At 37.8% G+C, this 27,720-nt stretch overlaps 1 long non-coding RNA gene across 1 annotated transcript in view; it reads right to left on the bottom strand.

The window, feature by feature from the left end:
• The window catches only part of LOC111561691, a 233,008-nt gene extending 205,724 nt beyond the window's left edge, over nucleotides 1–27,284 (bottom strand). Inside the window, exons 1-3 of the long non-coding RNA XR_002744360.2 lie at nucleotides 25,149–27,284; nucleotides 18,664–18,812; nucleotides 13,889–17,717 (exon numbers count right to left, since the gene is read on the bottom strand). This is a non-coding gene — a long non-coding RNA (uncharacterized LOC111561691). The remainder of the gene's footprint in view (nucleotides 1–13,888; nucleotides 17,718–18,663; nucleotides 18,813–25,148) is intronic.
• Nucleotides 27,285–27,720: the final 436 nt, after the last annotated feature.

Below are 27,720 nucleotides of genomic sequence, written 5' to 3'. Positions count from 1 at the left end.
TACAGCAATTTTCAAGCACTTATGGTTTCCTCCTTTTTAGTCATTTGCCAAACCAGAAGAGTAAATTAAATTGCTTTTTCTCTCTCACACTTAAAAATATATTTCAACAACGGTTAGAAACTTAGGACTTCATTGTTTTAATACAGCAAAGTAGTTAACTGAGGCACAGAGCCAATCAACTTTTTGTTTCAAAAGCTCAGCAACAAAAGTACTCTTAAGGTAACAAAATACTAGATGACTAAAAGAAAAGCTAATTATCAATTGACTCCTCAGTGTTTCCAAAAGAGGTAGGAGTTAGACATGAGACTAGATAAAACCATGAGTACACTGTTATGCTCTGCATAGCACAAAACTGGGGAATTCACTGACTTTTCTTTTCCAAAAGGGATGATAGTATAACTCTAAGTGAACATCAGAAATAATGTCTTAAAAGATTTAAAAAATGAATGCTGTAAAAAGTTTACAAACTAATATGTAATCATAGCTTACTTTTAAAAACTGGTTAGTAATTGCTTTGGCAACACACATACTGCAATCGGAACAATATAGAGATTAGTGTGGCCTTGGCACAGAGGATGTGTACGTTTGTAAAGGGATCTGTGTATGTCAGTGAGTGACAGGGACCAGGAGATGTAGGGAAGGTACTGACTATGAAGGACCACAGTGGAACTTTTGAGTGGTAACAGCAATGTTCTATATGATTGTAGTAGTGAAAATGATTGTATGCATTTGTCAAAACTCACCAAATTGCAGTCTTAAAATTGGTGATTTTATTGTGTGTGTTACATCTCAATAAAGCTGACAAAAGAATTCTGACTCTTTCACCCCTTACACTAATTGGGGGAACATAATTTCATGAAAAGCGCAGGGGCTTTTCCCCTCTATTCTTCTTTGCTTGAGGAACTCAGGCATGGCAGGACCAGCAGGTCTTATAACAATTCATCGACCACTTGCATTCAGATAAAAATTCACTATAGTTAGATACTGAAATAAATCATTAGTTCAATGGAATGTCTAATAGCTGCACATGACCGAACTAAGGGAAATATTGAGGAAACATGGAAAGTAGAGTGATCAATAATCAGTAATGTTTTGTTCTCAAAAAACCAAAATACTTTAAGGAACATATGTTTCTTCAAGATAATTATTCAACTTTTGATCACAACAACCTAATTGATTTCTCCAACCATTCAAGTTAAAACTTTGAAAAAAATACATAAATGCACATGTTATGCACAAAAAATGAGTTATGCGTTTTTCTCTCCAATACGTGCACTGAGGACAAGAGAAGGATGTTTGATGAAATCAATAATGTGGAAAAGAATTACTTTTGCCTTTTCTCCATCTAGACTTTTTTTTTGGCAGACCAGTCTGATGAGGCGGGAAAAAAATGAAGCTTGAAGAAAACAAAATTGAAGCTAAAAACAATAGAGAAGATTGATTAACCCCACGTTATCAAGTTAAGTGTTCAATAGCAAGGAGCTACTGGGCTTCTGCAGTGTTTTCCTCTAAACTTTCAGCCTTACATCCGTCAAACCTCAAGATAACTATCCATCAAGGAGTCAAAGTGGCGAACAACTGTGTGGTCCTTTGATAAGGAACAGTGTCACAATTTGTCTCCGTCTCTTCCCACAGATCGCCTCTAATGGGGTAAAGCCAGGCCACAACAGCTGCAAATAGCCCAATGACATTCTTTAGTGTAAAAGAAATTCTCAGAAAATATGTGGAACAGCAATCTAAACAATCTTCAAAAAGTATCTAAACACAATGATTATTTACTTGTTTTATGACAATTATATTTGTTCTTTCTAGATACTAATATTGATAAAACCACTTTTTAAGTATAATTAAATGGCAGAATTATGATACACCTAAAAATGTGATGATGTTAACAATCCCCTGAGAGCTCCAATGCAGCATCTATATACGTAAGTAACATTTAAAATCTATAGCTGGACTATATTAGCATTTATTCAAGGCCTACAAGGAGGTAATTCATATACTTAGATGTACAAGAGAATACCATTCTATGTCATCCAAAAGTGGATAGCCCATCCTCTCTGAAAAAAAAAAAAAATCAGCCTAATGAAGAATGCTTAGTGGCACAGAAGATGACTATGTCATAATATTAGGAAAAAGAAAGCAAACTTTAAAAACACGAGCTTTGACTACAATTATGTTAATAAATATTCATGGAAAAAAAAGTGCTTGAAAGTTTACAAAGTATACCAACCGGTATATTAGTGAGATTATGGACAATAATTTTTTCTGGTCTCTGTTATGAATGTTTTCAAAATTATTTTATTATTTCTTGACATTTTTTTCTCTACATGTTTGAAAACTTACCAGGCTTGCACTAAAATTTCCTAACATTCTGTATCTGCAAATATTAGTTTTAAAAGAAAGAGCTCTGTATCATCACTAGCAGGGAAGATGTCGTCTCAAGCTGACCTATTATGGGTCAACAGATCTCAGCCTCTTCAGTAGGAAGCAGCTCTACTCAAGGGTAATGAGAAAAAAAGTAATCCTAAGTGTTCTGAGGCTTTGTCTTACCACTCTGTCTTTCCAGTGGAATTCAATAAAGTGGAAATGGGGGAAGAGAATCTAAGATTAATGTTATCAGTTCAGAACCTCATGGAACACCCTGATGCCACCAAGCAAAGGAGTTATTCTTCTCCACCCTGAGCTCATTTCTCCACCTAAGTTATAATATGACTTCTTTTGCCTTCAAATCTGCTCTTGGAATTCATTTTAGACTGGTTTTGTGTATTAAAATATTTAACATGGAAACACTGAGTTCCCCAAGCTTCAAGCCCTTTTTTGAGAAGAAAGTCCTTTAGCCCATATATGTCCCCCAACATTCTCAAACAGTCATGGTTGTCTAGGTTTTTTTGTTTTGTTTTTGTTTTTGTTTTGGTCTTAAAGGCATTTTAATGTATTAGGCTTTTACCAAAATGCAAACACCTATTAAAGAAGTGTAATTAACTAATATCATTTTCAGTTAACATTGATGTTGGGAGCGGACAAGGATATGGACAAAACAAGACCTAGGAGAATAAGACAGTGGCTAAAAATAGGAACTGCCAAAAGGAAGAGGAGTTTGTTGAAGGGGAAGGGAGGAACAAAGCAAATGAAATCTGCTTCATTCACCATTTGATCCCGGGTCAATCCTGTTGACCCCTGTTGAGTAAAAAATGTGAACTTTAGAATCAGAACAATTTGGATTCAAATCCTAGCTCTACTTCCTAGTTAACTACAAGGACACAGATGAGTTACCTAACCTGTTTCCATAGTGTGCCTCCCTCACTATCCAATAGGGAAAGTAACATACACTTCATGAAAATATTTTAAGTCATAAATGAGATAATTATGTATTTAACCATATATAATCAGAACTTTACAAATGTTCATTACTATTCCCTTTATATTCCTCTTCTCATTTTCTTCTGAAAATTATGGACACCACAGACTCCCTAAGTCCACATGTGCAGTGAATTTTGAAATCTTATTAAAGATTGTTAACTAACTTCATTGTCTTCATGATGGTCAAGACTTGGTTTCCAAAGGCCATACTGGCTCCCAAGGACTCTACTCTCTGTCTTAAAGAGAAGATCCAGGCCTGTTTTCTAGCCCTGTGAGTGAATGGCATAGAAATTCACTTGTGTACTCTTGGATGAGGAATTCAAACTGCCTGTTCCATACTAATCTGTTACAGAATGTAATGAGCTCCCCAGATGTGGGCTGTGTGAGAGAGGAGCCACATGCAGAGATCAGTAGAGAATTGACTCTCATCACATGCCCCCAGATGAGGCCTCTGAAATTTGGAGGGCATCGCAAAAAGCCGTGAGAAGCCCAGTTATGAGTGTGCAATATCCGTGGACCGGCCCAAATTTAAAGTTTTACGCAACTTAAAAACCTGCCAGAGATGTTGGTTCTTAATTAGCAACACTTATCTCCTGAAAACTGACTAGCAAAAAGGTCCTAATTGTAGTGTCTTTAATTTGTCACATACAAACTGTTTGGAAGCCCCAAACTCTAAAACATCATGAAAAAAAATCTTCCAGGGGTGCAGGGTAAGGCATGACTAGAGTTCAAGCCAGTGGGTTTATTGTTAATTATTTTTTTAGTTTTTGGATCTAGGGATTAGAATAAAAAACAGCTCTAAACAACAATCTGTGGCATGTTAATTGGTTTGTACCTGATCTTCTCATGAAGTCAGCAGGAGTTTTGCCACTGAAAAACATCAGAAAGACGGTTTCTGCTAGAACCAAAAACTGCTACTAGCTATTGCAATTTGATGGGAAAATTAAATCCATATTATGTGTAATAATAATCCATGAGCATGCTCTAACAGCATTTAGTATGCAAGCATGATTCCTGAGAGTACTCTCAAATAAAAGCAAATGTGACTCAACCTTTAAACATGGGTAATGATGAAATTTGGGTCTAATAGACTAGAAATAGAATGAAATTCCTAACATAAAAAACAAGAGATACTTGGTATGTCCATTTTTTGCTTTACATTTCAAAAGCAAAAGAGGCAAAAAATTATTTTTACTGCAGCTTTTCCATCCATGAGGAACCACTTCACACACACACACACACACACACACACACACACACACACACAGCCCTAATACATGAACATATCTTCTGGAGTGCTAAGCATGTGATATACATGATAAAGCATTGCTATTCCCAGAAATATGGCTCTAAAATAGTCATATGTGACTATTCAATGAAGACAGTGTTTAGGATAGCCCAATTTGAGAAAGCTGTGTTACAAGATCAGATTCTATTTTTAGGCTGGATTTTTCTAGACAGATGTTGAAAACCCATAAAGAGGATTTTAAAAGTGTTATTACTGGTAAGTTATTGCACCCTTAATGTGGTCCGTACTGTGGCAATAGAAGCTTCAGGAAAACATCTTTTCTTTCTGTCTCTTTCTCTCTTTAAACTTTATTTATAGCCTTGCAAAAGACTAGCATTCACATAACCCGCCTTTGCAGGCGTGCCAGAAGATTAATGATATCGCAGTGTTCTTGAGAACAAAAATGTGTCTACCACTGTGTTGAATAATCTCTCCTTTCACACATTAAAAGTGAGATGAGGCCTACTTTAGAAAGCAAGGACAATGTGTCGCAAAGAGTTAGTTGGCTTAAAGACATACCCGTATTGCTATCCTGAATCACAAATTGTTTTCATGCATGTTATCTTGAGAATAAGAAAGCTTTTATCACCATCTCTTTTTTTAATTTACATAGAGCCTCAAAATCTGACTTTTTCCAGCATTTTTTTACAATCTGTTGCTTGTAAGAATTGAGAATTTAGAAAAAAATGTACATTGTGACCTCTTTTATGTCTATTCCCCTGAAATTTAGCAAACAAGAATGAAAGCTATTTAAAGATTTAAATACGATAGATAGAAGTCATTTATGGTAAAGCTACTTTTACCTAGTTTATAGTAATAACTCAATTTTTATCAGAACTTTTCCTGATGCCATGCACCTTGCTAAGTGTTCAATATATATTATCTCATTTAATGTTTGTGAAAATCCCAAGAGACAGTTACTACCATTATCCCCTCTGGTGGAGGACAGAATTTATGCCTAGAGAGATAGAGGGACTCACCCTAAGTCAGTCCTCTGATGAGTGACAGAACCACAACTCAAACCCAGGTTTGGAGAACTCCAATGCTATGTTCCTAATCACTATGATACACTGCCTCTTGGGCAATATTCATTTAATATAGATGTTTATTCAGCCAAGCAATACTTACAGGCTGTTTATAACTTCCAGGAATTTCATCACTGGTATTTAGGTACATACCACATACCAGTCACTGCCACTGGCCTTTGGAATTATAAGAGTGAGTGAACTTAATTCTTACTCCCAAAATGTAGTGGGGTCAGAGAGCCAACTTAAGACCTTCTCAGGCTCTAATCATTCAGAGTTTTCTAAATCCACCTAACCTCATAAATCATTAAAATGCATTCACATCTCACATTTAATACAATTCACATAACTACGTATGAGTTGAGTTACATTCACTTGAGATTATTTTTATGGGTATTTTAATAGTCATTAATTTTGATGTAGGTTTTTTTTCAAAACCTATAGCCAATTATATGTATTTTCCTCCCAGACATTTTTGCCCAGGTTCTCTGCCTATAATGCCTAAAAATACGTTGGCCCTAGTGGGAAAGACAGAAAAATGAACTGGGAAAGTGACAGAGTATAGTAAGAAAATGATACAGACATGTGCAAAGAATCATAGGAGCCAGAGGTATCACTTCACAGGATAAAAGACACTGAAGGAAAATCTTGGGGTATGAGTAGGAGCTCACCAGATAACAAAAGCTTCATTTACAATACTACTGAGCTACAAAAATATGTGATATATCCAAGAAATGCCAAGTAATACTTTGTGACTTGAGAATAATATTTGGGTCACATGATAGAACAGAGAGATGGAGACTTACAATTCAATGTTTTAATTGTACATTTTCTTTTATTGGAAGGAAATTTTAATATATATTATACTGAAAATTCTGTTTCTTTACTGTACTGAACTTATCAGCTTGGTGTTCTCTAAAGCATAATATAAATTATAATTAATATTCTTTTGCAGATATTATTTTACTGCCAACTTTTCTAAAGGAACTACACTAATTAAGAATATCAATTCATTAAAAAGTATTTATAAATTTGGGGGAATATGCTATATATATATACATATAAACATAGTATTTATGGTTTGTATCATATATGCAATACAAATATTCATTATGTATGTATAGTATATACACCAGAAATGTAGACAAAAGTAGTAAATACAGAGTGTGTGTGTAAGTATATGTATCAGGGATTATATATAAGGTCTACAACCTTAAATTTTCTTCTTAAATTATGGGAGATGTCCAGCAGAATTGACCAACCCCTTCACTTCTCAGTAAAAATTTTGAGCAAAAAAACCTGACCAAACAAAACAAAACAAAACCAAAAAAAACGTTTTAAAATAAATAAAAGGTTTGAGGATGAAACCATCTGCACAAGTGGGGAAAAATTTAGTTTGTAAACTTTAAGTACTTATTCTGAAAATATTTAATATGTTAAAAATAGTCTGTCTCCTTTGATAACTTAGTTCAATAAAAGAAGATGACAAAACAAAGAGCTAGGTAAAAGAATCTCTGAATTAAGTATCTTTTAAAATACTGGAGTGAAGATGCTGTTCCATATCAGTAGTTAGAAACAGGGAGGAGGTGTACTGGGATAAGACCAAGTAAAATAATAAACCCACCAAATGGAATAATACTACTACAAATGGAATTGGGACTTTATCAAATAAATGAGTCTTCACCTTGTGAAGGAGTTGGAAAAATGATGAATAATTATTTTAAAACATAGGCTGAAAAAATAGGCCATACAAAGGCAAATATATATATATGAAAAAGTCACAGAGAACAGAGAAAAATGCTCCCCCCAAACTATAACAATGTGAATGAAGCCTTTAGACCTATGCTTACTAAAATAAATTGACTGAATAAAATACAACATGCATGACCATGGCCAGACAAGACTTGGGTTGCTTCCCAATGATGAAAAATTTGTGGTAAGACTGATATCAGATTAAATTATGTTGTGATGGCATCAAATGGGGCATCACCTAATTCTGTGCCTCAAAATCTTACTCCTAGTTTACTCTTGGTTTATTTGTACTGATGTTTTAATGAAATTCTCTATTTCCTCTTTTAAAAAAAAAAAAGCAAATGATGAACTTTGACCCATTTCTCACTATTCTTGCTAGAAAGCCATAACTTAATATACCCACACACACACACACACACACACACACACACACACATATATATATATAAATACAATATATATAACATATATATTAAGTTAGTTTATTTATTTTGAGAGTAAGAGAGAGCACAAGCAGGGGATGGGAGAGAGAGGGAGAGAATCCCAAGCAGGCTCTACAATGTCAGCGGAGAGCCTGACATGGGGCTCAATCCCACCAACTGTGAGATCATGACCAGAGCCGAAATCAAGAGTCAGATACTTAACTGACTGAGCCACCCAGGCACCCCTGCACTTATATATTTTTATTTTCACATTCTAAATGGCCAACATTAAGCTACATGCTAAGGATATAACCTTGAAAAATATGGACATAATCCTGTTGGAATTTAAATCTAATAGGGTCATAGACGTAAATGGACAATTACAAAACAACATAATACATGTTATGATTTTTAAAAAAAGGTAAAGGGATCCCATGAGAAATGTCGAGAGAAATGATTTAGACAAATCAATGCTTTGCTTCCTGGAAGAAATAAAATCTAAGCTAAGACCTACAATATAATTATCAACTGACCAGAGAAGGATGGGGAAATTAGAGAAGTGTTTCAGGCAGGAGAAACAGCATGTACAAAATGCCAGAGGTAGGAAAGCATGGATTCTATCAAGATGTGAAAATTGGAGAGATAAGCACAGGCTACTTCACACATGTCCTTATTCCCCAGGTCAAGGAAACTGATTATTCTCAAGCTGGAGAAGAACATAATTATATTCGCTATGTAGAATCATCTGCTATCTTCTATGTAGAGAAATGAAGACAGGATTAGAGGCAGGGAGACCAACTATAATATTGTTGTAGTAGGTCAGGCGAGAGGCAAATGAGAGTAGAGACAGTTGAGATAAAATAAGATTAAGGAAATATTTAAGATGAAAAATATATGAGACCTCATACTGTATGTGGTGAGCAGAGGAAGGAAAGAAACAAATATAACCCTCTGGTTTAATGAGCAACTGAGTAAATGATGGTACCATTTAATGGGCTGGTGGGGGGGACAGACATGAGACAAGGAAGATGATTAAGTCCAACTTTCAACATGTTGAGTGTGAAGTACATTGGGATGCCTAGTAGGCAAGTGGACATAGAGGTCTGGTGCTCAGGAGTGAGGTTTAGGCTAGAAAGAGAAATTTGGAAGTCATCGGCTTATAGGTTCCATGATAAATCAAATCCTAAGACCAAGTAAGCTTGGTCAAGGGAAATGGATAGAACAAGAAAAGCTAAGTGACAAAGGCTGAACCCTGGTAAAGCCTAACATTTAGGTAATGAGAAGAAAAGGAGCACTCAAAAAGGACTATAGAAGAGATTGCAGAGAAAACTTCACAGAAATGAGAAGAGTGGGAAGAGAAAGAGGGAGTGCTCAAAAGTGTCCAATATGGTTGAGAAGTTAAGCACAGCAGAAGAAAGAAGAAAGAAGTAGTCAACCAAGGCAAGGACTTAAGAGGTATCTATTTTCCTTGTAGAGACTGGTGACACAGTAGACTATTAGCATATATAAAAATACATATAGGTATATATACATATATATGTATGTAGGTAGGTCTTTACACACATGCACACTCATTAACTTATATAACAACATCATGGGGTAGGTACTGTTATTATGGTTTTTCCAACATGAGAAAATCAAGACACAAAGAAGAGACTATTTGTCCAATGTTACAAAGCTAGTAAGTGGTAGAGCCAGAAAATGAAATAGGTTGAGGACTTGAGTAGGAGGTGAAGGAATATAGAGAGGGAGTGCAGATAACTCTTTCTAGCAATATCACTGATTTTCAAAGATAGTTTTGTCTGGGCAGATTGTCTCTGCTTATCAGGTTCAAGCTATGTGGTGAATACTACCCAAATTGCAGACTGACTCTCAAGATAACAAATGGCTTGTGGAGAAATTCTTTTAAAAATCCAATGTGTTGAAATGGCAGTGATAACAACATGAAAAAAACTTTTTTTCCAAAGTACCATCTCCATCAGTTTTGAAAACAGTACACTATGTTGCTCCTTAAACCTAAAACAAGTGTAACCCTGCCTGGAGCTACTCCAAGAATCCTTCCAACAAAGTTCTCCTAATGGATCCACCAAAATAACTGAAATCTTGAACACTGAGCTTTAAATTGTTTGTATGTCTTTATGAAATATCTATGCATTATCTGTTTAGAGAGCTGTCCTTTCAGAAACATTTGGGAAGCCAGGATCTGTTTGGTCAATTTGCTCCACCGTAAGAAATTAGTTAAATGATAATTTGTCACACAAGTTGAAATGTCTTAGTATGGGGGAAATACCACTGATTCGTGTGGAAGAGAAGAAATTCCTCCATAAATTTTTTTTAAATTTCCAAATGTTTAGGGAATATTGCATAGCCACATTCATCATCTGCTAGTACCTTATTATAAACTATTGTTGGATGAGAAACCACATTAAAGTATTTGCTATTTGCAGGATTTACTACTCTAGTATAAGTAAGTTTTAACATGGTATGAGAGAGAGCATAATTGTAATTAGAAAAATCTCTTTTTAAGCCAGATTTAGAAACAGAGAAATCTCTGGAGTTAAAAAAAATTTTTTAAAAAGTGAAAAAAAAAAACCTACGTGAAATTGTTAAAATTATGATAGGCCAGCAGTTTTTGGAAAGTTTAGGAAACCACCATTCAATTACCATATTCAATTGGTAGTCTGTTTTCTGTCTCTTCATTAAAAAAAAAATTCATATCCAGAAAAGAAAACCAATAATGTGTACAGTTGCCTCAAGATTTTTTTTTTTTTTTTGGCCACAACTGCCTATTTTCCATAATTGAATTTCCCAGTGACAGTCCCATGAACTTTATTGCCAGGTTGACTAACCAAAGACACTCTATTACCCCCTCCCCATATGAAGAATTTAAGGGATGCTGAACACAACTAACATGAAATTGGGAAAGACAATGATTTGTTTTGAACCGCAAAAGGCATAATAATACTTACACGGGCCAAAATTTTGGAAGAAAATAAGTTGGTTTCCAATATTCTAATATGATACATTGGCCATGTCAAAATGAGGTTACATTGTCCCTAGGACAACCCTGAGATTCCTGAGGCACTCCTCCAAACCTCACCGTTCTACTAAACATGAAGTCTATCCTGTCACCTCAGAAAGAGGTTACAGTGCCGTCCTCCACTGACAAGAGACACCTTAGGAGTTGTAGCCTTATGCTTGGTCACAGACCTTATTTTAGCATTAGACACCTGATTTTCAAAGGTTATCTTTCCCAAATTAAAGGAAGAGTGAGACAGATGATGTGAGGGCTCCCTTGTGCTGACTGCAGTTTGCTTACATAAGATCCTTTAAGTTTCCCAATAAGAAACCATACCTTCCAGGTGATAAATGGGTCAAATTCACAGAATATTAAAAGTGTGGGAGGCAGGTTGGGAGAGAAGGAGGCTTTCCTCCTTTCTATTTCCAGAATGTAGTGTAAATGGGATACTCACAAGGTTTAGTCTAAAGAAAGAAAGCCATGAAATAATAGGAAATTGTGAACGTAATAAGTAGGAAACACCTCGGTAATTTCTATTTTTCTACTACTGTGTTTTTTGTGTGTTATTCATTGTTTTTAACCACTTCTCCCCTCCTTCTTATTTTTCCTAATCTGTCCTCTCTTGAATGTAAAATATCTATAAATGTCACTGTGGTTATGGGATCTAGTGATATCTGTACACAAATCCTTCAATTCAAACAATTACCATTAGATTCAAGCATAATGACCCAATGGATATCTGCCTTATATGAACTCTTACTACCCACAATACAGGGAAAACCTACTTGTACTGCCCTTCCTTTATTTCATGGGTTATTACTAGGACCAAATAGAAATGACCTCCTATACCATTTTCATTCTATAATCAGAAATCCTCACTAAACTTGTTTCCAGTCTATTCCCAAATCCCTTTCTTTTCTGGCTGATAAAAGACTGAAGTCCCGAGTCTCAGGACCAAGGAATAGAAAAGAACACCATAAACAGGAGAATTGGAAAAAAAAAAAAAAAAAAACGTTTACATGTTCATTCTTGATAAATGAGGAATTGCAATCTAGTTTTCCTGCCTCCTAGTCTCAATTGCCTCTTCCCTTCGTGAGGGAGTCATCTCCTTGGTGCTTTCTCAGTCATAACCATCAAACTTATCTATCAGGACCTTTCTTCAATATCCTAAATTAGCTTTAGTTTTTGCAATAAAAGTTGGCATGAATGAAGACTTTTTTTTTTCCAGAAATGATACATGCAACTAGAAATCAGGTACCCTGAAGTCTACATTCCTCACTCATTAAAGACAATTAATGATCCATTTTGGCTCACAGAAGTTAAATGTTCCATCATCAATTTCTTCTTCCATTTTCTAAACAGAGACTCTCAAAGGCACTTGGTGAGCACATTGACTAAGACCACAGAGTCAGCTGATGCTGGTGCCATCATAATGAGTGTTCTTTGCAGGTTCATTACCTATTTCCCTTTTCTTCTAGGTCGCTTTGTCGATTTATATAAAGCACCTGTTATTTCAACATTATATTGTTGACTATAGTAGCAAGACCAATGTCAGAGACAGGTAGATTCTGGGTGGCTTGGCTCTGTATCCTGACAGCTCTATTATTCTTTGTCATTTGTCAGCAGCATCTTAAAACCCAGAAAAAAAGCTACAGAGACCAATTGATCCATCCCTCTGTCTTCACACTGCAAAGGGATTATTTTTCCTTCCTAAAATACTTGAGGCCCAAAGAGGTTAAGGGACTTTCTGAATGTCCCTCTGTTAATAGTAAAAGGCAACATATAGCCCATACCTCCACACACTCTAATGCTATTCATTGTGCCCATGAAAGACAAAGTAAAACTACCTGCTTTATGCTGTCCATAGTTTGCAATCTTACCTTGAAAAAAAAGTCATCTACACATAAAACCCAAATTATTATATTCCAATGAATGAAGTCTACCAGCTACGTGGCCTGGGATAAAGTACCAACTTCTCTAAACCTCAAAATCCAATCTCCTAAAATGAAGAAAATAATAACTTCCTAGGGTTTTTTGAGGACTAAATGAGTTAATACATAGAATTACTCCTTGGGGCACCTGAGTGGCTCAGTTGGTTAAGCGACCAACTTCAGATCAGGTCACCATCTCGCAGTTTGTGAGTTCAAGCCCCATGTCGGGCTCTGTGCTGACAGCTCAGAGCCTGGAGCCTGCTTGGGATTCTGTGTCTCCCTCTCTCTCTGCCCCTCCCCTGCTCACTCTCTGTCTCTCAATAACAAATAAACGTTAAAAAGAAAATTTAAAAAAAAAGAAGGCTCCTAAACAGTGCCTGGTGTGCATATATATATATATATATATATATATATATATGGAATTTGATAAACAGTAACATTTATTATCACCAAATCCTGGTGATTTAGATATTAAAATAATTTCCCTTACAGCTTGAATGAGATGCATTTAGGAAAAATAAAGTACTACTTTAAACTTCACGTAGTAAACATGAAATATTAACCCAAGAAACTGTAGGGGCTAGGTACACAAGCAGCTACCAAAAGGGGTTATATAAACATGGCATTAACAACTGACAAAAAGGAAAAAAAAAAAAGATTGATGTGATGATGTGAGGTTCTTTGCTTGAGGTTGACAGTAAAAGAGGAAAACTTTGCTCTCTTACCAACGTGCTTTGCAGTTATGATCAAATTTAGCAAAGCGTGACCCCATCAGGTGGCAACGTGGTTTCTCTTACCTTAACTGAAGGCAGTCCATCCGAAATCCCTGACTTCTTCAAAAAACATGTAGGAATGGACAAAAGCTCAGAGGTGGAGACACATGTTGTGTAGGAGGGGCAAAGTATAGTGGCGTTTTGCATGTGCAATTACGTAAGTTTTAAAACATAGCTCATGGGTAGCAAATAAGAGCAATAAATCCTCTGGTACGCCAATCATTTTCCTAGTGGAGGCTCAGGTGAGACCTCTCAGTGTGGTGCCGCACCAATCTCGGGGAGAGGCAATGCAGTCATTGTAGCCGCTTCTCTTACCTTTCTAACGGAGTCTGTCTGGGTCTCTGTGGTGCAGGGCCGGGGGAGCTTCGGCCTCACTCCCAAGTTCTAGCGATGTCTCGTTCCTAAATACTTGTGACTTGTTCCTCTCGCGAGGAGAGGAGAAGTCAAGAACAACCTCGGTCGCCATCTTGGTGACGTCACTCTCCCTCATTCGAGCAGCAAGTGATAACAATTAGTCTCCTTCACCTCTTTGAAATGCCCTCTTCCCTGTCATTTAAAGCACCACACCACCTAATCATTTTTATTAGTAACCCTTCTGGTCGTTCAATTGTTACTGTAAAGATGCCAAGCTCTTTCTTTCCAACCCCCCAAAATAAGCCCCATCCAATGACAAAGTTTTTAAATATCTTGGTGAATGAGATTCCTTTTACTAGTGGAATCTGGATATTTCTACTTTCTACTTACTACATTTCTACTAAGGCCAGGACTGAATTTTGACAACAATTAGCCAGGAATTTACAAGACACAAGACTGCTTCTTCACAAAGAAACCATTAGCATTATAGATCAGCATTCTTTTAAGAGTGAAAATTCAGATTGGTTTTTAACTTTGTTGGGACTCATTTACCCTTTTGCTCCTTAAGTGTACTGGGCAGAGTGGTGAACTGGTGAGCCCTGGAAATGCCCATTGCCATCATTCAGAGTTCTGATAACCCATTTTTTCCTTCATATCAGCTCTTCTGCATATAGAACAATTCATACACTTGCTAAAGCTAGAAAAGTGAAGCCTCCAGAGATATTGCTTTCCAATAAAGTAATAATGCTCCATTAGCTGTTTTGCTGTTACACGTTTTACCACAGACGACGACTCTTTAAGCTGCCTTCCCGTATGTGGCCCTGTGATAAATTTTATCAGTGGTCAGCGGGACAGAGTTGCAGGCTGGGCAGTAGCACAGTGGCTTTTTATCTGACTAAGTTCCCCCTACCATGCCCCCCACCCAAAGCGGCATTTTCTTGGCATAATTTATGTTGTGGCATTTCTGTCAGTAGATGTGGTGTCAGCAATTTCTGTTCCTAATGGAAGTTTACTTGGAAATGAGATACTTAGCCATAGAATAAAATTAAAGATGGGATAACACTAATAAAAATCGTAATGTGAAGGTGTTTGTGCCTGCTCGTATATTTAAAAAAAAAATCTGAAACAAGGATTGTCTCTTGCCAGAAAAGCTTGTTTTTTGCAAGTCTAAAATACTGGTACAAGTAATATGTAGAGAGTGCAACCATTCACAGTTAAAGCTAAAATTGTGTCAGCACATATATGAGAAGTTTCTACATTCCAGAGGCCTTATAGCACTGGCAGAATATTTTTAAATAAACTTTACTTATTTACATATTTATTTGTTTGTTTTAATTTAAAGTTCTAGAACCCAGCAGGTTTAACCCAAATCTGGGGTGCTAGGACCTAGGGAAAGACCTGTACATATGATGTATATTTTTGTAAAGTTAAAAAACTCAGCCCAGTTCAAATTTACTGGAGAAATCATTTCACTGATTGAATAATCTTTGTCCCCACATGGTTTCTCATAATAAGATTTTCAATTACTCCACTGGAGGATATTGAGAGCATTTAGAAAAAGCTGCATTAAAAATGAAATAGCAGCATTGTTTAGACTTCTTAGCCAAAGGCTCCTGAGATAGTCCAAGCTCTAGAGCTATTTAGACTCTCAACTTGTCTATCTTAAAACAGGCTTTTACACAAATGGGATCCTCATTCAATCTGAGGCGCAGCAGACAACAGAAGCTGAGGTCGTAGTGCTCTTTCATGCGTCTACAACCTCTGTTACGATCGCATTCTTTTCCTCACAGACACATTTCCCAAGAAGTAAAAAAGGAACGTAGACACTGGGAATCCTCTGGACAGAGCTTCACTACATTATCATAGGAAGCTTCCTGCTATTGAATTAGCAACAGACAGCGTTTATCACTTACATTTTCATGTGTTTTAAAGTATTTTAAAAATATCTTGATGATATTTCCCCTCTTAACTAAAATTTCCTGGCTGACCCATCCATCAAATGAACTGTATCTTTGACTATTTGGTAACATTCTAAACCGAATGTGAAATGGCAGTTATTTTATGCACAAAGATGTTCAGAAAGGAGATCTGCTTCCGCTAATGATGCCACATTTCTGGAACAATTTTTCTCAAGTCAAACTGGCAAGAAGGACCCGAATTCCATTAGTTGAAAATTTTCACCCTTTTGAAATGATTTAAGGACCTGTCCTTAGTAATTGTGATTAAAGATGAATGTTTTGAAACTCAGTCCCATTATCCAAGGTGTATCTACCAGAGTCCTGCTAGAATTTTGAATAGACGGCAGAACAGCATACACGACTTCCACATACCGAAATGCCAATATATGTATTCAGCTTTGTAAATACACCTTTAAAAATACCTCGCCATATTTAGCCACTCCTAAATATGTATTTACACAAGTCTACACACTGTAAGTGTTTACCTGGGAGACAGGAAAGGTCTCTCTGGTAAATAATATGGGTTTTATAGCCTTTCATGAAGGAATTTTTTGTTTGCTATGTAAAAAAATCAGCTCCTCTCAGTTATAATTTAATAAAATTTTTCTTTCCCTGTAAATTTACTGCATAGCACTTTAAGTAAAGCACTGCAATGTTTAGGAGGAAAAAAAAGACAACACTGGTGTTATCTTTGGGTACAGAGTGGCTTTGATTCATTTTGCTAAAAACTACAGAGGGCAGAACGCATGGATATGATTTCTGAAAACCAAACAAATAAAAATAGCCTGTCAGATATATCTTAGAGCTAAGGCTATCGAGTAATTACCTATTTTTTCAGGTTAAAAAGAAATTGGGGCTGCTGTGTGGTTAAGTGTCCGACTTCAGTTCAAGTCATAGTTCACAGTTCTGAGTTCGAGCCCCATGTCAGGCACTTTTCTGACAGCTCAGAACCTAGAGCTTGCTTCGGATCCTGTGTCTCCCTCTCTTTCTGCCCCTCCCACCCCCTCTCTCTCTCTCAAAAATAAGTAAACATTTAAAAAATTGTGTAATTAAAAAAAAAGAAATCAGAATCTCTAGGAAGATCCACATGATTTAGATTACTTTGCTCTGAATTTTGTAGATCATTGACTTAATTTTATACTTTATATTACACAAGTGCACATAGGTGAAGTGTTATAAACTGCTAAGCAAAACTGTGTTAAATTCAACATATGAACAAATTCTTATAGAAAAGCAGCATTGCCCAGTACAGCAGTCCAAGGACAGGAAATATTCAGTGCATACTCCTGGCTTACGAATATATGGCCTTGAGCAATTGAGTTGATCCGACTTATGCTTTTGAATTTGTAAATTAGGTTGTGATCTACCTAGATCTAATGAATGATGAATGTGCACTCATATATTATGTACTGAATACTAATAGAGTAAAATATCTGTTTTAAAAAAGACACATTTCCTTTTCCTTTTTTTAATTGAAAGATACAATGTGAACTAGAACATGATGCTTGGAATTAAAGAGACGTCCTATTATTTGATAAGTTCTCACAATCTATTCACCATCCCCTTTCCCACCTTCACTCTCCCCTTAAAATCTCAAGGCTTGAAATCACCTAACCTTAAGCAAGTGGACCCTGACTTTCATGAGCCACTTTAGGGTCCCAGAAATGGACATGGTTTACTTTGGAGTTCTTTCAAGTTTTGGGGTAGGTACCTTCTGAAGGTACCACTATCCTACTCAGCTCACTTCCTTCTAGAAGATAAATGTGCAGGATTTCCAGCAGCTTGTCTCTGGAACCACTGAAGATTTTCCTGTCATCAGTGGGCTTAGAGACCTACAAGAGAAGAACAAAAAGAGAAAGGCCCCTTACATGGATTCTAAAGACACTTAATAAATTACAGCTTTACAGTTAAAGGACTCTTCTTCTCTTTCTTTGTTCTGTGTCTTTCAAGAATTTTCCCTTTCAGAATCTTTCTGTGCATGGGTGCTTGGGCACAGAATATATGAGTTAGATTTATGTTAAGGAGGTGGGAAATATGGGCACTTTTGGCAAGCCCACATACAGAAACATTGCAGGGCTTTTTTCAGGATAAAAATATACCAATTTTTTAATGGGCCCAATTATTTCACCCCCATATAAAATGCCTCTTGAAATTCGTCAGTGCAAAACAGGTGCGTGTATGCCTTCCTACCTCATCTCTAAACACAGCTTTGAAGAGATAAAGTTTATACACACACACACACACACACACACACACACACACACGGAGGTGTGAAAATGTTTACATCTCAAATTCAGATGTCTTAAAGGACTTTACTTTTAAGACTTTTTCTTCCATTTATTCTTAAATTGTTGAAAGATGCATGCTATTATATTATAAAAGATCAAAACAATCCTTTAAAATAAAAATATGATTTGTTTTACCTTTTAATGTACCAGAAATTTAAATACAATGATATTCTTGATGAACATGAAACAGGGGGTTTTACAACTTAGGTCACTAATTCCAATCTGATCCACAGAGTACTGAATACCCTCCAGCTGTCTATTAGGAGTATCAAAACTCATTGCAACAAATAAATATCTGATTATATTTTCATACAAATTTTATACCTATTCTACTAATTGAAATGGAACATAATATACTATCCATGTATTCAATTTACCCTTTTGGAAATTATTCTGTCATCTTACATTTCACAAAAGGAATAGAAAATTCATTGTGTGCCAATAATACCCATACATATGCTCCAAAAGATACAAAAAAATATATTCCCACCTTCTGAGTATGAACCAGCAGGATAGAATTCTCTCAGCTTCATCCTAGATCCTCACATACCTATGGACATGGCAGGTTAGAAGTATGACTCCTATGTACAGCAAATCCATTCTGGCCATAATGAATTATGTCCCAGGGTACTGCAAGAACTAACAGATGAACAAAATCACTGACCCTTACATCGGAATCAGAGTCAGTCTGAAGAAGCAGTGACTTCTGTCTCTTAATATCCCTTAAACATTTGAGAAAATACAGTTTCTATTCATTTACTTCTGACAGGTCACTCCACACCTTATCCCCATTAAGACTCAAAGACAAGTTTAGAGCATCAGAGTATGTGACAAGTACCTACTATGCTAAAACCTGCCTCTCCATCTCCTTGCCTGTTTTGCTAGAAACAAATGTGCTCTTTGACTCTCTTCCCTAAGGGTTCTTTCCTGTAGCTATAGCAAGATTTCAGGATTCTTGAGTTTGGAGGCAGACTGAGACCTTCATCTTTTGGGGTGAGGGGTTAATTTGAAGGAAGCTCAGCTAGAATTAAATCACAACACTTTGTGTGGTTTCCAAATGTGAAATTCCCTATGTGATGGTCCTATTCCAGTGTGCACTGGTTACATCCATCCTGGATGCTTTGTGCTTAGATCTTAATGCTACCTTATAAGACTGCACAGCACTCAGGGAACAGAATACAGGGTCAAAAAAAATACAATCATATCCTACAGAGTGCAGTTGAAAGCATTGGGACTGAGCTCAGAAAAAAATAGAGGGAATCTGGAATTCCCTTCAAATATCTTTAGGACTATTATGCCGAAAATGGATCAGGCTTATTCTGTAGCTTATTCTGGCTGAATATAAAGAACTTCTAATGCGTTGTGCTTTCCCAACAAAGAATGAACTGATTGCCTCAAGAGAACTTAGACAGTGTCCAGCACAGGCAGCCTCTTGGGAGTTAGGCTGGATGATCTTTCAGCCTCTTCCCAATGCTGAAGTTAAATGAATCTACAAAACTCACCCAGTCAGGACAGTTCCAAGAGGACTCACAGAGCAGTTTCAGGACACTGTCAGAGTCATTCCAACTAGGTATATCTTCATTTTGGACCCTTCAAAACCCAGGATTTCTTACCAGGAGGCTGAATTCCCTTGCACTGAATGTGACTGTAAAAATAATATGGATTCTACCATCAGAGAACCCTGGTTTGGAGTCCTGGCTCTCCCATTCTAGTAGTTGTGTAAATCTGAGGAAGTCAATGAACCCAAGAATCTCAGTCATCAAACTGAGGATTATTGTTCCCATCTCACAGGGTAGTTGTGAGCATATTAAATCATCTGTTGCAGGTGCATAAGTACATGGTGCATGGCCTAAAAAGCCCACTTCTAGACTTCATGATAGAGGATGGTCATGCTGCAGTAAGTTCTGAATGCAATGAGCTCAGGTGATATGTGTCAGGCACGTTCTTCTAAAAAGGTTCCTTTTTCCATTAAGAATACATATATTTATGTTAGTCTGGAAAGAAAAAAAGATCCTACTGTGGAAATTGTGCTCTAAACATATAAAATGTGATAAATGAAATAATAATCACAGTGATGAACTTTAACAAAATTTACATGAGATGAATAATGCAAAGGCAGAGGAAATTATTCTCTACTAGCAGCAGAAATCCTCTACATAGCACCCTCTTAATTTCGAGGTTCTTCTAGTAATGCAGAGTCTATCTGATTATCATTGCTCCCTTATCTTTTTAAAATCAAAGCACCTACGGATGAAAGTATTGGTCACAAGGATGATGAGAACTGCCTGAGTTCCTTCCTGAAGAGATAGTTTTCACTCTCATCAGATGACTCTTCGATTCCCCAAATAAAAGTTATAATTTTCAACCAGGGGGTGATTATTTTCATATATAAATAGTTTGATCCAATTAAACTTCTGAGTTTATTAACTAGTTAGTCTGTATTACATAATACGTAGCTATAATTATTATACACCATTATCTCTGTATTTAATCAACTTTCAGGTATTAAGCCTATATTTCACACGGCTACTCCTTTGAAAGTGGAATCAAAGATCTTTGATCTGGTCAGTCTTTACAACATGCATGGTGTAATTTTTTTTTAATTTTTTTAAACATTTATTCATTTTTGAGAGAAAGAGACAGCGTGTGAGTGGGGGAGGGGTAGAGAAAGAGAGAGAGAGAGGGACACACAGAATCTGAAGCAGGCTCCAGACTCTGAGCTGCCAGCACAGAGCCCAATGCCGGGCTCGAACTCACCGACCATGAGATCATGACCTGAGCTGAAGTCAGATGCTTAACCAACTGAGCCACCCAGGAGCCCCACATGGTGTATTTTTGACGTGAATCTATACTTTTACCATCCCCTGAAGGACACTAATAGCCGCTTCTGGGTTCTTTTCAGTTCAAATAGGAACTTATATACAATTCACACTGAATTAGTAGTGTTGGTTATAGTTCTTGCTAAAAAGATTCTGTGTGCCCAGGAAGGGACAATTAGATTTGATGGAAACATTTACTCCTAACTTAGATGGGTAACTTTATATACAGAGCTAAGATAGGCAACCTTTTCGATGGCTGAATTCCCTCAGGCAGTCTGGTCACAATACATGACTTAATGTGGCATCCAAAGATGCCTGACTTTCAACTTGGGAGAGGATGGCAGTAGGGAGCTCATGTTCCAGGAACACAATTCTCTAGCCCCAGTACAAATGCTCTTGTTCACCGGAGAGGACGCAAAATATCTGAAAGCCAAGGCTTCGGGACAGTCCTGGCTTCCTGCCCTACTTTCATGTGGCAGTAATTTCCCTACACAAGAGGCAGAGGGCCTGTCCTTGACACAGTGTCTGCCTTGCCTCCCACACACAAACCCACAAGAAAGTCTGACCCAGCAAGTATTAAGAGAAAAGCCCTGACCTGACCACACAGCAATTCTGGGACATGAGCAGTAGCCACTGCCATGCCCCTGGCAAGGGTTTCACTGCATCCAACTGAAAGTGGGCATAATAAAATTCCTTTGTCAGGAGTCCCAAAGGAGTGCTGGCAATTGCCTGCATATTGTCCCCTTGGTAGGAAAGACTACGAACAGCATGAAATCTATGCTTTGGCAGCAAGAGAACTTGGTGCTAGCATTTTTCTAAACTGAAACAAGACGAATGAGTTGGCCTGACACTTCCAAGTTATCTGATATGTTAAAATCACCTCTAAAAATAAAAACAAAAGATTTGAAGAAAATTATAAATCTTACGAAAGGAAAAAGATGGTTAGAAAAACTTTACATTTGTAAAGGATGGTGTTAAAGCATGTTGGGAAGGTTTGAACAGAGGAAACAAAGAATTGTGGACACCTAAGTTGTCTTAGTCTGTTCAGAATTCAAGAACTGAGGGGATGGGAGGAACAAACTCCCATGATAATTCGGAGAGTACTTACTTGCAATTGGTCAAAAGTCTCTTATTCAGTAAGTTATTGCAAAGTTCAGTAAATACCAGGCACTGAACTTAGGCACTAAACAAACACAAATATAAACAGATGCTGCCCTCACAAAAATCTATTCACAGAAACAAGGCATATGCCCTCTGGATAGCAAAGGATACATGGCAAAAACTAGAGAAATTTGACTGAAAATATTTAAAATGATACATATTCTAGGGAAACATTCATTTATCTTTAAAAAAAATTTTTAATGTTTTATTTTTGAGAGAGAGACAGAATGAGAGCAGGGGAGAGCAGAGAGAGAGGGAGACACAGACTCTGAAGCAAGCTCCAGGCTCCAAGCTGTCAGCACAGAGCCTGATGCGGGGCTTGAACCCACAAACTGTGAGATCATGACCTATGCCGAAGTCAGACGCACAACTGACTGAGCCACCCAGATTCCCCTATCTTTTTTTTTTAATGTTTCTTTATTTTTGAGAGAAAGAGACAAAGCGTGAGCAGGGCAGGGGAAGACAGAGAGGGAGACACAGAATCTGAAGCAGGCTCCAGGCTCCAAGCTGTCAGCACAGAGCCCGACACAAGGCTCAAACCCACCAACCAGGAGGTCCTGACCTAAGCCAAAGTTGGATGCTTAACTGAAGGCACCCAGGTGCCTTCATTTATCTTTTTTTTTCCCCCCAAAAAATGTCTCCGTGTGATACCAGGCCTTCATTTTTTTTCCCCTCTCCACCTTGGTAGATTGCATTATTGATCAGAGACACTGTTTCAGTTTTCTACAAGGTCTCGATCATTGTTACCTCTCTTTTTTCCTAACTGGCTTCTGACTTATTGACCCAAAGAAGACAGGCATAGCCCTAGAAGAGGTTCAAGTTCTAAGCAACACAAACACAACGCTTCTTCCCAAAGGAATGTTTTGGGATTTCTTTCATGGAAATATTGTGTTTCCCAAAGAACCCAAATGAGTATAGAGGACGGTTTTGCTCATGGTCACCACTAATCTCAGGGAGCACAGATCTTGGGAATACAAAGACGAATACAGGCAAAGCTTCCAATCTCTAAGTTCCTGGTACAATGTGATAAAGCCACTTCATTATTTGCCATCTAATTCAATCTCAAACTGAATTTGATTTGAAAAACACAATGTTTATTAGATCAAAAACCTGGAGATGCTTTACAAAATACAAGACAAGGATATATGAAGTATGTATTAGCCGGGCATAGTGACACTTTAAAAGAGAGTACAAAAATGTGTAAATCTTTTCCCTAATATGCCCAATATTTTAAAAGTAAAACGAAGAAACTGTCAATGAGTCTGAAACTGAACCACTCAAACCAGGCTCAATGTTTATAGATGATGAAGAGCCAAACCAATAATAATATTGTGGCATTGATTCTTTATGGTCTCAGTCACACCCACCTCATCACTTAATATATTTTTTCTCCTAACATGTGTTCAATCCTTTTTGACGGCTTGGCTCACAGCTTAGATAATGAAGCCAAACCATATCCCTTTGGTTGGTCTCAAGCTTGGCTGGACTTTCAATGACTTCCACATATTAAGAGCCACTCTCACAAAAAGCTTAATATAATCATAAAGCCACCTACCTAACAAGTAATAATCAGCATTTCTTGATTAGTTGTATTACCTAGTCACCATGTTTAGGGCTTTACACACAATGTGTCATGTAATCCTCACAAGAACCTGCTGAAGTAGGTAGCATTTGCTCCATGCTAAAGATAAAGGATTTGAGGCAGGGAGGTTAGGACTCTTCCAAAGTTACATAGTTAGCAAATGGTGGAAACTTGACTCTGTCAGTTCCATTAAAACTGCTACAGATCCACAGGGTGTTGTTGTTTAGCTATACTTTGAGGCAGATTTCATGACTCACTTTTGGAAACGTGGAAAGCTTCACGTCGCTGCATCATATGAAGACTGGCCAGCATTTCTGAGACATCTGACTATGAAATAATTCACTCACCTTCAGATGGTACAGAGGTCTCATGTTCACAAACATGCAGTCAACGACGAACTCCCCACCCTCTGCCACCACCTGCCACCACCAACAGCAAAATTGCTGCACACCCACACTATTGATTATTTCTTCTGACTTGCAGGTTTTTGTTTCTTTTTTTGTTTGTTTGTTTATTTATTTTTGAGACAGAGAGAGACAGAGCATGAACGGGGGAGGGGCAGAGAGAGAGGGAGACACAGAATCGGAAGCAGGCTCCAGGCTCTGAGCCATCAGCCCAGAGCCCGACGCGGGGCTCAAACTCACGGACCGCAAGATCGTGACCTGAGATGAAGTCGGACACTTAACCGACTGAGCCACCCAGGCACCCCTTGTTTCTTTTTTAATGTAGTCGATGTAGTACAGTGTCCCCTCTTGGCAGATATTGGGGGCAGGGTTACACAAATTGTGAGTTACCTCATGCCAAACCAGAAATAGCCCTGGTCCTCCCATCCCTGAACTTCAAAGCCAGCTCATTCTCTGCTGCCGTGGTGACTCTGCAGTGGTCACGGGCATGTAGCCTGGGTGGTCCCCCATATGCAAGCATTCCTTGAGCCAGGGAGCAACCACATCCCTGGTTCTGGGGAGAGGAAGGCAAGTGAGGAAAAGATAGAGCTGATAAATATACCCTGGCTTCCCCAAACTCTCCCTTGGAGAAAGTCAACTATATATGAGCCCAATGTGCTTGCACAAGGCAAAGTGTTTCAACAGTACACCACCGTCTCACACTGCCTAGTCCTTCGTGACTACAAGTTCTAATTCTAGCTCTGTCACTTACAAGCCCCAATTCTCAGCTCTTTCCGCCCATCAGTGTTTTTCATTCTTTGTTTCTCGGGGTGTTGTACACTGGGCTTATTTGTTCATTTCCTGAATATACGAAAAATATAAAGTACTTCTTCCACATTTCTTCAGTATCTGACTGTTAGACAAAAGTACTAATTGATAGTAAGCAAGTACTCAAGAGTATTCAATTGGAAATCAGCTTTTGCATCTTGGAGACAGCAGACAAGAGGTTCCATGGAGGGACTAGACTCACCTCAGGCATATCTCTTCTCAGGAGAGAGAACAGAAAGTTGTTACACTCAGGATAACACTTCAGGAGAAGCAGGAACTTAGCAGCAACACTATCCCAGCCAAGCATTTGGAGAATCCTCTTTCTCCAGTCTGCTGCGGGGTTTTAACATGAGGGAAATTATCCAGAAAGGCCTGGTTGAGACAGAGAATCACCAGCCTAAGCAGCTCTGGGGGAGGTTTCTTTTCTTTACGAAACTCATAAAGGAACCAACCAGTCCTGGTGTTGAAAAGAATACCAAGGTTCCCTGAACTTAAAAAAAAAAAAAAAAAAAAAAAATGGTGTCTGGATGTTCTACAATCATGGGCTGCAGGGTTGGGAGGAAGAATTGGCTTTCCTTTGACATGAGAAAATCCATTTAGCACCTTTGTTCGACAGGCACAAGGAGCAGATCCCATGGTCACAGTTGTTTTATCTAATTTTTTTCGTCCCGGTTTCCTTTGTTGTGAGTTCCAAGCTGCTTTGCACTCTTCCATCCTTTACAACTATTGAGTCTCTTCTACAGATCTGTAAAAATAAACAGGCCATTTCCAGATTGCCAGCCAGCGACACCACATCCTGTGTGAGAGCTGATGATAAATAAGAGTGAGGCAGGTAGTCCCCCAGACACATCTGGGAAGCATCCTCTTCTCTGAACAGAAGCACACAGCATTCAATTCTAGCCAAAGCTTGTTTGGCCTTGTGGTCTGCTGAGTTGAAATGGTTATGCCATTTTTTTTTCCTGAATCTAAAGATGATGTTTTCATCTGACATTTTTCCTTTTTTTAAATTTTGGTATATAAAAAGTAACTCCCCCAGGGGAAACTCTATTGGCTTTAGCCATGAGTCCCAGGTGTATCCTAATTAGCTCTAAAACTTATTAAAAAAAACCTTCAAGTTGAAGACAGCTAAAGAACTAGCAGCCACAGTTTGGGCTAATTAACTCTTCTGGTAACATCTACTGACTGGAAACTGTGGTCTCAAAGATTCTGTGATGCGGTAGCTACCCAGGATCTTATCTGCACTTTTAACTTCTTTTAAATTAATCAGCTTTATAATGATTAGCAACCTGAAATTATTTTTAGCTCTAGTTCTTATTTATTCTTTTCCCCTATTCCATTGATGTATTCTTCGCTTTCTCCTAGCTAAACCCTCCAATCTCTACTAATATGTAGGAATTTCACGAACCTAGCATCGCTCTCTCTTCTCCCAAACAGGCACAAACATACACTGAGGGGTAAGTGTAAGGAATAGTCTTTCTTTTGCATCCTTCACTTAGCATTTTCAGAATTGAGAGCAGACTAAGGATGGGCAAAGACAGAAGTATTGCCAGACTCCACTATTGCAGAGAATTCTCATATTACTCCATGGAATCTTAAGCTGCCCTCCCCACCTTCCCTAACTCCTCAAGGGAATGTTGTTTCCACTCAGAGCAGTCTCTTGGTAGCTGATCTACAGTAAAAGAAAAACCACACCTGTGGTTATATGATGGCCCGGGAGGGACTAGCTATAGATCCTTTAATCCTGCCCATCCTTCTGGGCTAGCCTGTGACAGTCAGCAACTGGGCATGGAAAGACTACAATAAAAACACACTCAATCCCACTGACCTGTCTCCCACCACCTTGTAAGGAAAGGTGTCCTTTCAAGTCAGCCTATGTTTTATCCAGCATATAATTTACATGGCCTCAGCTGGCTATTCAGAAGACTTAGACAAGAAATAAGAGGTTTCTAATCTTCTACTGAGGAAAAGGAATATTGGCCCAGAAATCAAAAGAGCTGGCCTCTAATCCCTTCTCTGCCATTAACTAGTTTTGTGACTCTGGAGAAAACAGTTTCTTCACGTGAACAGTAAGCCTCACTTACATTCAGAGGATTCTGAAGGCCCCTTCCACCTATAAAGCTTCTGTGAAAGAATGTACTCTTCCATTTGCTCCTTTGAAAACCAACTGCTATAACTGCTAACTTCTTTCCACATATAACATGGAGAAATCAGGCTCAAGGAAATCCAGAATTACATTTCATATAGAACCTTAAGGGAATTTTCTTTTCTTTTTTAATGTTTATTGATTTATTTTGAAAGACAGAGAGAGAGAGAGCATGTGAGTGTCATCAGGGGAGAGGCAGAGAGAGAGAGAGGGAGAGAGAGAATCCCAAGCTAAGAATCTCTTCACTCAAAGCACAGAGCCCGATGTGGTGCTCGAACCCATGAACTGTGAGATCATGACCAGAGCTGAAGTCAAGAGTCAGATGCTTAACAGGCTGAGCCACCCAGGTGCCCCTGGAATTTTCAAAGACCAATGTTCACCACTGTTTTCTGAAATCAGAGAACTCTTACAGGCCAATGCTGGTTATAAGACCTACATGAAGTAAAATATCATTTTTCTGATATACTGATCACTAGTCAGAAGGTTAAATTCAGACTTCCCAATGAAGCAATAAAGCAACTCTAAACGTAAACGTTGAACTAAAATAAATAAATGTGACTATAAAAATAGAAATACCAAATGACCATTCTACTCCTTATTTTGTGCCAGACATTGTGCTAGAAACTTCTGC

This window comes from Felis catus, chromosome A1 (genome assembly GCF_018350175.1).
Source record: "Felis catus isolate Fca126 chromosome A1, F.catus_Fca126_mat1.0, whole genome shotgun sequence".
In the NCBI taxonomy this organism is placed as follows: domain Eukaryota; kingdom Metazoa; phylum Chordata; class Mammalia; order Carnivora; family Felidae; genus Felis; species Felis catus.
The sequence above is the reverse complement of the archived record's forward strand: the minus strand, read 5'-3'. Positions and strand labels throughout refer to the sequence as shown.